This window comes from Phyllobates terribilis, unplaced genomic scaffold, assembly GCF_046119375.1.
Source record: "Phyllobates terribilis strain yellow unplaced genomic scaffold, ASM4611937v1 Scaffold_9__5_contigs__length_417890890, whole genome shotgun sequence".
Classification (NCBI taxonomy): Eukaryota; Metazoa; Chordata; class Amphibia; order Anura; family Dendrobatidae; genus Phyllobates; species Phyllobates terribilis.
In genome coordinates, this window is record NW_027362769.1 from 143248096 (window position 1) to 143259175 (window position 11080).

Here is an 11080-nt window from a genome sequence, read left to right on the forward strand (position 1 = left end):
CCCCCTGGATTTTGGGCAAGTAAAAGGGATTCAACACCATATCCCTAAGGGAGACCACCCCCCTATTAAAGAGAGATACTGTTCCGTCCCTCCGGCTCACTACCAGTGTGCCAAGAGCATGTTGCCAGAAATGAAAGAGGCAGGAGTAATAAGGGATAGTTGTAGCCCCTGGGCAGCCCCCTTGGTACTAGTCAAAAAGAAGGATGGTACCACGCGTATGTGCGTCGACTATAGGCAGATCAATCGCATCACCCATAAAGGCACCTATCCCTTGCCACGTATTGAAGAGTCGCTAGCTGCCCTAAAATCAGCTAAATACTTCTCAACCCTAGATCTCACCAGTGGGTACTGGCAGGTTCCTGCTGCAGAGGCAGACAAGGAGAAGACCGCATTCACTACACCAATGGGCTTATGCGAGTTCAACTGTATGCCATTCGGGCTGTGCAACGCCCCTGGAACGTTCCAGAGGTTAATGGAGTGTTGCCTTGGGCATAAGAACTTTGAAACAGTACTGTTATACCTGGATGATGTCATTGTCTATTCCAGAACCTATGAAGACCATTTGAAACACCTGGCTGAGGTATTCGAAGCCCTATCCAACTTTGGTCTCAAGGTGAAGCTGTCCAAATGTCATCTCCTGAAACCCAAGGTACAATACCTAGGCCATGTGGTGAGCGCAGAAGGTGCGGCACCAGACCCGGATAAGGTCACCGTCATCAAGGACTGGCAGAAGCCAACTACCATTCATGAGGTACGACATTTTCTAGGGTTGGTTGGCTATTACAGACGATTTATCAAGGGCTTTACCAAGATAGCCACTCCCCTTCAGGACCTCATGGTGGGCCACTCCAAAAAGGCGAAGACCAAGAGCCCTCCGATTGAGTGGGATGACAGAGTGGAAGAATCCTTCAATCACTTGAAGCTAGCTCTCATGGGAGACGAAATCCTGGCTTACCCCGACTAAGGTCAGTCGTTTATCCTGTACACAGATGCCAGCAATGTTGGGTTGGGAGCCGTGTTGTCTCAAATGCAGAAAGGCGAAGAGAGGGTCATCGCCTATGCCAGTAGGAAGCTTCGCCCTACCGAAAGGAACCCCATCAACTACAGTTCCTTCAAGTTGGAGTTCCTGGCTATAGCCTGGGCAGTGACTGAGAGGTTCAAACACTACCTCGCCTCCTCCAGATTTACAGTCTTCACGGATAACAATCCGCTGACACACCTGGAGACTGTGAAGCTTGGTGCCTTAGAGCAATTATGGATGGCTCGGCTGTCTAACTACGAGTTTGTGATCAAATATCGGGCGGGAAGCAAGAACGCCAATGTCGATGCTTTATCCCACATGCCGAACTTACCAGACATGGGAGAAGATTTGGAAGACCTCGAAGAAATTGAGATGCCTGCCTTTCACCGCCAGGGTGCTTCCCAATGCTCCCATTGTGTGAAAAACAAGCAGTCAGCCGTTCATAGAGTCTCTTTCAACCCATTGCTTCACCATGGATGGGCAGAAGCGCAGGACAGTGACACGGCCGTCCGCATGGTGAAAGAACTGCTGAGTCAAGCCAATTCGTCCCCAGGCCCGGATGCACCACCAGAAGCCTTGCAGCTGTGGAAGGAGAGAGCCAATTTGTTCTTTTATGAAGGTAAATTGTGCAGAAGAACCATCAACTCCCGCACGCACGAGCTGGTATGGCAGATAGTGGTTCCAAAGAAGGATGTGCTAATGGTCCTGGAAGCTTACCACAATGGGGCAGGACACTTCTAGTGGAAGAAGTTGGAGGTCCTGATCCGTGAGCATTTCTTCTGAATGGGCATGAGAAGTTCCATCGAGAGGTGGTGTCGAAAGTGTGGCCCATGCAATCTAAGACCAAGAGATCGTGGTAGCCAGAGAGCCCCTTTACAACCCATCATCGCAAGACAACCCCTTGAAATCGTTGCCCTGGACCATGTGAAGCTGTCTCCGAGTCGGTCGGGATACACTTACGCCTTAACGATTGTGGACCACTGCTCACGTTTCCTAGTGGTTGTACCAGTCAAGGACCAGACGGCGAGGACAGCTGCTAAAGCCTTTCAAGAGCACTTCTGTCGACCTCATGGCTATTCTGAGCAAGTCCTAACAGACCAAACCGCAGCTTTTGAAGCGGAGATATTTCAAGAATTCTGCAACCTGTACGGCTGTAAGAAAATTCGGACAACACCTTATCACCCGCAAACCAACGGTTTGTGCGAAAAGATGAACCAGGTGGTGATTGACTTGTTGAAAAACATACCTCTGGAAGAGCGCAACCAGTGGCCCGAGAAGTTACCAGACTTGGTGGACCTGTACAATCACATTCCGGTAAATTCGACCAACTATACCCCAGCCTACCTGATGCGGGCAAGACCGGGTAAACTTCCCATCGACCTGGACATGGGTGTCCTAATACCAGCAGCAGTACAGCCAGACACAGACTGGGACACTGAAAGACAGCTACAGTACCACAAAGTCCAACAGTGTGTGGAAGAGAGTCTATTGTGAGCCAGACAGAAACAAGAGAAAGATTACAATCAGCAAGCCCCTGTCGCTCCCTTGTCACCAGGAGAACAGGTGCTGAAAAGAAAGCGGAGAACTCATAAGCTGGATGACCAGTGGGAGGCTGAGCCGTATACCATCTTGCCCTCGCACTTTGATAACAGTAAGGTTTGCCTCATTACTAAAGATGAAGGGAGAACTTCTGCGACTGTATCTAGAGACCCCCTGAAGGTGTGCCCGGATCAACTGTGTGACAGAGGTAAAGGTCAAGACACTCCTCAACAGATAGAAGAGGTTGAAGGGAAGGTCCACACCGTATTAGGAGAATTTCCTCAGTCTTGGAGTCAGGTAAACCAGGCAGTAGTAGTACCAGTCTTGACATTTCCACCGATGACTACACGAGAAACAACAGATACCTTGGGTCCTCGTGAAGACCAGTCGGCTTCAGAAACAGATGCCTCATCAGCAGCGGATCAGGAGAATCTACCCCCTGCTAGCGGCGAATCTGATGTGCCCATGGTGAGTCAAAAAGGTCGTAGAAGACTACCAAGCCTACCTGTGCTACGTCATACTAACCATAGTGTAGCCCAAAATGAGCCTACCACACCAGCAGTAGACACCTCAGATCAAGCAAGGTCAACAGAACCACCAGTGTTACATAGATCGCAGCATAGTACACTAGGTCAGACCCCAGTTCAGTACAAGCATGGTTTATAGAGCATTATAAGAGTTAGCAGATGTACATATTAAGTTAAAATGTTGAAAAACCTTGTGCCCACCCGGACTAAGTAGTGTGAGACTCAGTAATCACTGCGCATAAATTACCTACAGAGACTGCTGTATGAACTCCTAAGCTAAATTGAATAAGTGCACATACTAGCCTGTTAATGGACAATTGGGCCATAGGACTAGGTGTGGCCAGGACAATGAAAAAAAACAAAACAAAAACAAAAGGGTGGTTCACATCCAATCCTGACCTCAAAAAACCATCAGCGTGGCCGAAGAACCAGGTCAAACCATGGTCTGTGTGCCCTGTAGCCACGCCCAGGGATGAAGTTTGAGGTGGTTTGGGGCGGTTCCCACCATGCTGCACTACAAACCTGTGAGGTGATGCTCCGGATAGGCGTTATCACGAGCACCTTGTTGAATGGTTTATATTTTGCATTTTTCTGATGTTTTTGTACTTTTTGCATTCTTTTTTGATAATAATGTATCGTTTAAGAAATGTGCCTCCCCAAAAGGGAATAAACTGTTCATGTTAACTTGTACCTTATGTCTTCACAGTCCGGGACGTACTGTGCTTCACTATGGGGGAATGTGGCGCCCCATGGGCCGGTTGCCACAGTAGTGTTGCCTCCTTCAATGGAGGTGATATTACGCTTGGGAGCAGGAGGAGCTCCCCACGTCAGGTAAACCCCACATGCACTCACAAGTTCTGATCCCTTACCTGAAGAGGGAGCTCTATACCCTATTTTAGGGAGCTGCCTTTTCTGGTTGGGGGGAGGAGTTAGTCAGTGAGTGTGAGAGGGAAGGGAGAGGGGCAGAAATCACAGAGAGAGAGAGAGAAGGAGAAAGTTCTGGGGAGCTGAGCACATGAAGAGCTCACCCCAGACAGTGGAACAGAGGACGCCAGAGTCCTGGGTTGTACAGGGATTGCACGTCCCAGCAACCGAATCAGGGTAGACAGGAGACTGCATGTTTTCTGGCCACAAGCAGAAGCCCGGCAGCACAGCAGCATAACTAGAGCCTGGAGCTGCACCCAAGACAGCAGTACCCATTATAGGTTTGCACCGCCTGCTAGTACGTAGCTTAGAGCAGGAGTGAAGAAGAGGGACCGCAGGGTAGCTAACAGGCAGCGGGGCCCGCAATGGAGAAGTGTAGCAGGCAGGCCTCCAAACCCATCTGACGGGGCGGACTCCAACTGCTTCCAGGCTGACCGGACCCTCCTGGACCTAGTGACCAGTGCCCCGGACTCCACAGCTTTCTCTGCAGTAAAGGTAACCGGACTGCATTCCTCGTGTCTGTCTTCTTCTTCTGTGCCTCCCCGCAGCTGTGCTACCAACATGACTATCATCACTGCTGCCACCCTGCTATCTTCACCCTGTTTCCCCTGCCGCCATCATTCATATCAGCTCTCTCAGTCCCTGGGGGCCCGCTTCGCCTGTGGGAAGTGTTTCATCTCAGCTGCTATACCATCTATCCCCCAGGGTCCACACAACAGCACCACAGGTGGCATCACATAAAGACTACAAATCCCCTGTAAATACTCCCTTCATCTGCTCGGCCAGGGCCACGGAGCTGGGCCACTGCCACCGTGACCTCCCTGGAAGACTGCCGGCCCGGCTACCGAGTACCCCAGGCCCTCACGGCCCCTGCACTATCGCTATATCTTCAGCACACCAGTGTTCCAGCGATACTGGGGGATCCCAGGACCCTGAGGTGGGTCATGCAATTTCCTCCCCTGGGCAACTCCTGTTACTTGGTGGGGAGACTGAATTCATGGTAGACCCCTGGGAGGGTCTCACACTGGCTGGATATACCGTTTAACCTGTTTCAATGTGACCTGACACAGTCTTTGGATCCTGTCTAATTTCATGTTTTGTAGTATTCATCACCGGTACTGTCACTGGAGCAAACCCACCAGTAGGAATCGTAAGCACAGTCTCACCTTGAACTAGGCCTTCCGGAAGTTCTGAGGAGTCTTTTGGCACGAACAGTCTTTTCTGGACTTTTCTTCCAGGTTCTACGCGGACTCCACACCTCACCCCGACCATTTGGTTTGCAGGGAAGATGGTTGGGTGCCAGCCTACCTTGACTTCTTTTACGTCCATTGTATTCTGTGCTTTCTTTACTCTATGAATCACATTTTCCGCCACGGCGTTGAGTATGGCAAGTGATGTGGCAATTGCATCCACCACCAGCGTCCCTGACTTGTGTTTCGTGATGACCTCACTGATTACATTATAACTAGTGATGGGTGAGCACTAAAATGCTCGGGTGCTCGATGCTCGGGTCGAGCAAATTGGAATGCTCAGCTGCTCGACCCGAGCAACGAGCCCAATGTAAGTCTATGGGAAACTCAAGCATTTTTCAAGCGGCTCTCCCCGGCGGTCTGCAGAGGGCCTAAAAATTGCCCAAATCGATGGGAACAGTGCTCAAATGACATGGGGAAGACCCCTGGAAGCATTTCTGAATACCAGGTCACTGCTGTCAACAACGTTGTCAGAGGTATTACGCCACTTTTACGGACTCACAATAAAACATACAAAAACAAAACCAAAATGGATTTTCCTAGGAAATATGTTGAGGAACAACCTTTCCAGGGTAATGACTTGTATATAAGGCAAAATAAATAACCAAAAACAAAATGCTCCTCCACACCTTGGGCTATGTTCACATGTAGCGTTTTTGATGCATTTTTGCACTTTTGCATTGCTTTCAACCAAGACAAATGCATTCACCGGGAAATGTCATTTTAACATTTTAGATGTGTATGAAACATCATCAGACACATCCTGTTTCATTTATGAAGGACGGATTGTGAGAGTCACAAACACTATTTTTACATCCTTACTATTCTTAAAGGGCCAGCAGTCGGCCCTCGCTATTGTTAGAGAGCTATCAGCCGGCTATGCTTTGTTGTTCCCATTATTAATGAGTGGGTCGCCTATACTGTTATGGCGTATGCAGTGACTGCAAGGGTTGCGAAAAATTTGGAGGCACTCCGATGCCTCTTGCAAGAGACGTAGAGGTCAGAGAGCCTTCTAAAAACAATGTTCCCATTATTAGGAAGTGGGTCTCCCATAGTGTTTGCTTATACAGTGAAGCAATGCCTGCCAAAAATTTGGTGGCACTCCAATGCCCCTTGCAAGACACGTAGAGGAGGTGATATGGCAGATGGTGGTGAATGATATGGTGATGGAAGATAAGGAGAAGGAGGAGGACAAGAGCAAATAGACAACATCAAGAAGCGTATACCCATGTGTAGGTGTGAAGAGGTGCATGGGAATAGACCTCCGAAAAAAAAACACTGGATTTGAGTTTATGTTACGCTGATATCATTCGGTAGTGTTGAGAAGTCTAGCCCAATCCAGCCCTTGTTCATTTTTATAAGAGTCAGCATGTCAGCATTTTCAGTTGACAGGCGGATGCGCCTATTGGTTATAATTCCACCGGCGGCACTTAAAAACCCGCTCTGATAAAACGCTAGCGGCAGAGCAGGCCAGGACCTCCAAGGCGTAGAGAACCAGTTCATTTCACGTGTCCAGCTTGGATACCCAGTTATTATAAGGCACAGAGGAATCACAGAGGATGTTGATACGGTCGGCAAGGTACTCCCTCACCATCTTCTCAAACTTTGCACTCCTTGTGAGAGTACCCCGCACCTCGGGGCCTGTAAGATGGGAGGGTCTGAGAAAACTGTCCGAGAACTTTGACAGTGTTCCCCTGCCTATGCTGGATTGGAGTTGTGCCTCTCTCGCCTGTACTCCTTGGTTGTCCAACGAACTGTGACCTCTAGTGTTTCATATGGGAATTTTTTTAATAATTCTGCAAAAAGGGCCTTCTGGTACTGCCCCATTTTAGTAGACCTGTCCGGGAATAAGAGATAGAGAGTTCTCCTTGTAGCGTGGGTCTAGAAGTGTTAACAACCAGTAATGACTATCACCCAAAATTTGGAGAACGTGAAGGTTACGGGAAAGGCTGCGTAACATAAACTCAGCCATGCGTGCCAGGCTGCTAACAGGCAAGACTTCCGTGTTCTCACCAAGAGGACAACTGACCATGCTCTCCTCCTCCTCCCTGTCCTCAGGCCATCCACGCTGAACAGACGGTATGAGAGTTGTGCAGGTAGTACCGTCTATGGCACATGAAACTAGCTCCTCCTCCTTCTCCTCTTCCTCATTGTCACCCAATCCACGTTGGGATGAGATGAGGCTGGGCTGTGTGTAATCACCCTGTATGGTCCATTGCTCCATCTTATCGTGCTCCGCCTGCAATGCATCCTCTTTGATTGTGAGCAGAGAGCATTTCAGAAGACAGAGAAGCGGGATGGTGACCCTAATTATGGCGTCATTGCCGCTCACAATATTGGTTGAGTCCTCAAAGTTTTGGAGGATGGTACATATGTCTGACATCCATGTCCACTCCTGAGGTCTTATGTGTGGAGTCTGAACTGAATACCCATGGCCTTGTTGATTCTGGTAGTGAACAACTGCCCTCTTCTGCTCACAAATCCTTCCCAACATCTGCAATGTAGAGTTCCAACGTGTGGGGACATCACACACCAGTCGGTGAGCCGGAAGCTGCAGACGCTGCTGAAACATGGCAAGGGCGGCGGAAGCTGTAGGTGACTTTCTAAAATGGGCACATAGGCGGCGTACTTTTGACAAGCAGATCCGTCAGCTCTGGTTAGGTTTTGAGAAACCGCTGAACCACGAGGTTAAGCACATGGGCCAGGCATGGTACGTGTGTGAGCTTGCCTCGCCTCAGAGCCGCCACCAGGTTCCGGCCATTGTCACACACGACCATGACTGGCTGTAGGTTCAGCAGTGTCAGCCACAGATCTGCCTGCTCTTTCAGAGCTGTCTACAACTCTTCAGCATTGAGTGGTTTGTCACCTAAGCATATTAGCTTCAGCACAGCCTGTTGCTGCTTGGCCGAGGCAGTGCTTCCAGCTTGCGACTGATGTGGTCATTTCGGAGATGGATGCTGAAGAGGAGGAGGTGCAGGCTTCCACTATGTTAACCCAGTGTGCCGTCAGCGAGATGCACCGTCTCTGGCCACAAGCACTTGTCCACATGTCCATGGTTAGGTGGACTTTCCCAGTAACTGCGTTGTTGAGGGCTAATATTGTGGGACATGTGCTCGTGTAATGTGGGGACGGAACACCGGGAGAAATAGTGGCGGCTGGGGATTGAGTACTGAGGGACGGCCGCTGCCATCAGGTTGTGGAAAGCTTCAGTCTCCATGAGCCTAAAAGGCAACATTTAGAGCGCAAGCAGTTGTGAAATGTGTGAATTTAGTAGTGAGGCCTGTGGGGCGTTGGCTGCGTATTTGCGCTTGCATTCCAAGGACTAGGGTAGGGACAATTGAACGCTGTGCTGGGACAAGGACATGGACGTGCTTGCTGATGGTGCTATTTGAGAGTGTGCAATGACAGGTGCAGGGCAGGAGGCATCTTTGCATGCGCCATGGACAGAGCATTGGTGTTATGCACACGTCCGGACTGACTGGCGTGTGCGTGATTAGTGATCCCACTGTGCCATGATCCGGAGAATGCCTGGAGGGGCGTAACTAATTATCAACCCTATCCGACCCAGGTCGCACGACGGCTACGACGCCATGCACCAGGGAGGAACCGAGCAGAGGGACCAGGTGCGACTCCAGGTCAGACCCCGGACACGGCTGTTGACCCACACCGGGGAATACAGGAACAGGCAGGTTAGAGCACAGGCTGGATAGGGTCCAGTACAGACTAGGAGACAGGTTCAGAGCCGCAGATGTGGTAATCAAGCAGAGTAAAGCGAAACCGCAGGTGCGGTGGACAAGGCTGAGCAGAGTGAAACCGCAGGTGCGGTGGACAAGGCTGAGCAGAGCGAAACCGCAGGTGCGGTGGACAAGGCTGAGCAGAGCGAAACCACAGGTGCGGTGGACAAGGCTGAGCAGAGCAAAACCACAGGTGCGGTGGACAAGGCTGAGCAGAGCGAAACCGCAAGTGCGGCGGACAGGGCTGAGCAGAGCGAAACCGCAAGTGCGGCGGACAGGGCTGAGCAGAGCGAAACCGCAGGTGCGGTGGACAGGGCTAAGCAGAGCGAAACCGCAGATGCGGTGGACAGGGCTGAGCAGAGCGAAACCACAGATGCGGTTGACAAGGCAGAGCAGAGCGAAACCGCAGATGCAGTGGACAAGGCAGAGCAGAGCGAAACCGCAGATGCGGTGGACAAGGCAGAGCAGAGCGAAACCGCAGATGCGGTGGACAAGGCTGGGTAGAGCGAAACCGCAAGTGCGGTGGACAAAGCAGAGCAGAGCGGGCAGAAACCGCCAGAGCGGTAAGTAAGGCAGAGCAGAGATAAACCGCCAAAGCGGTGAGCAAAGACAGAGCAGAGGGGACAGGGCTCTGTTCAGATGGGACAGACTGGAAGGGAAAAGCAGAACCAGATACACACAAGGTGCTTGCAAAGAAGTAGCGAGTGGACACCAAACTCACAAACAGAAGTACAGCGACAACGAGCACCAGTTAGGTGCAGGTTCAGACTCTGCAGAAAAAAAGAGGAAACGGACAAAGAGACAAAACAGATAACAGGTTAGGAGACAGTTCAGACAGGAACTGTACTGCAACGAAATACAGGAACGAGCCTAGGTATAGCCAAGTGCTGGTTCAGACACTACAGCAAAAGGGAGGAAACGGACATAGGGACAAAACAGGTAACAGGTTAGGAGACAGTTCAGACAGGAACTGTACTGCAATGAAATACAGGAACGAGCCTAGGTATAGCCAAGTGCTGGTTCAGACACTGCAGCAAAAGGGAGGAAACGGACATAGGGACAAAACAGGTAACAGGTTAGGAGACAGTTCAGACAGGAACTGTACTGCAACGAAATACAGGAACGAGCCTAGGTATAGCCAAGTGCTGGTTCAGACACTGCAGCAAAAGGGAGGAAACGGACATAGGGACAAAACAGGTAACAGGTTAGGAGACAGTTCAGACAGGAACTGTACTGCAACGAAATACAGGAACAAGCCTAGCCAAAACAACACAACAACGAAAAAGGAGCCAACGGTTTTAAAGATATGCATCAAAATTTATTAGTACATAAATGATCAGACAAAAGCAGGAATCAGTGTGGAAAACACATGAGGAATAAAAACCCGCAACAACCCTCTCCACATGGCGGACACATTCAGGACCAAACAGAACAATTTAAGTCCGATATAGACTAAGTATTTGAGGAGTAACACCATAGATGATATGTCAATACTTATTTTCAAGTACAGCATATATACTGGACTAGAATACCCATGCTGTCCTATACTGCTGAGTGTACGTTCCCTATCATATGCCAGATATAACCATAGGTGACCTGCTAGAGTCACTATATATACATACCAGAGATATCAAGCTTCAGCAGAAGACAGTCAGGGAATAGTCAAAGATTTAGAAGTCCGTCTGAGGTCGGCACATGAGGAGCAGAGAAGCCCCGACGCGCGTTTCGGTGGTTCCCTTCGTCAGGGGGCATGTTTGCTGCCTCGCTGTCACTTGCTTATATTGGCGCCAGGCACATTTAAAGACCGGAAGTGATATCAGCGTCACTGCGGAGACCAGGACGCCAGCCGGCATCCGCGTCATGTGACAGCGGAGGGGCGGGGCATAAGCCCTAACGCCGCACACCGCTGGAACACAAAGTGTCATTGCGGAGGTAGAACGCCGGCTGGCATCCGCGTCATGTGACAGCAGAGGGGCGGGGCATAAACCCTGACGCCGCACACCGCTAGAACACAAAGACCGCGGGACCGGAAGTGACGTGTGTCACCATGGGGATCCGGACGCCGGCCAGCATCCGCGTCATGTG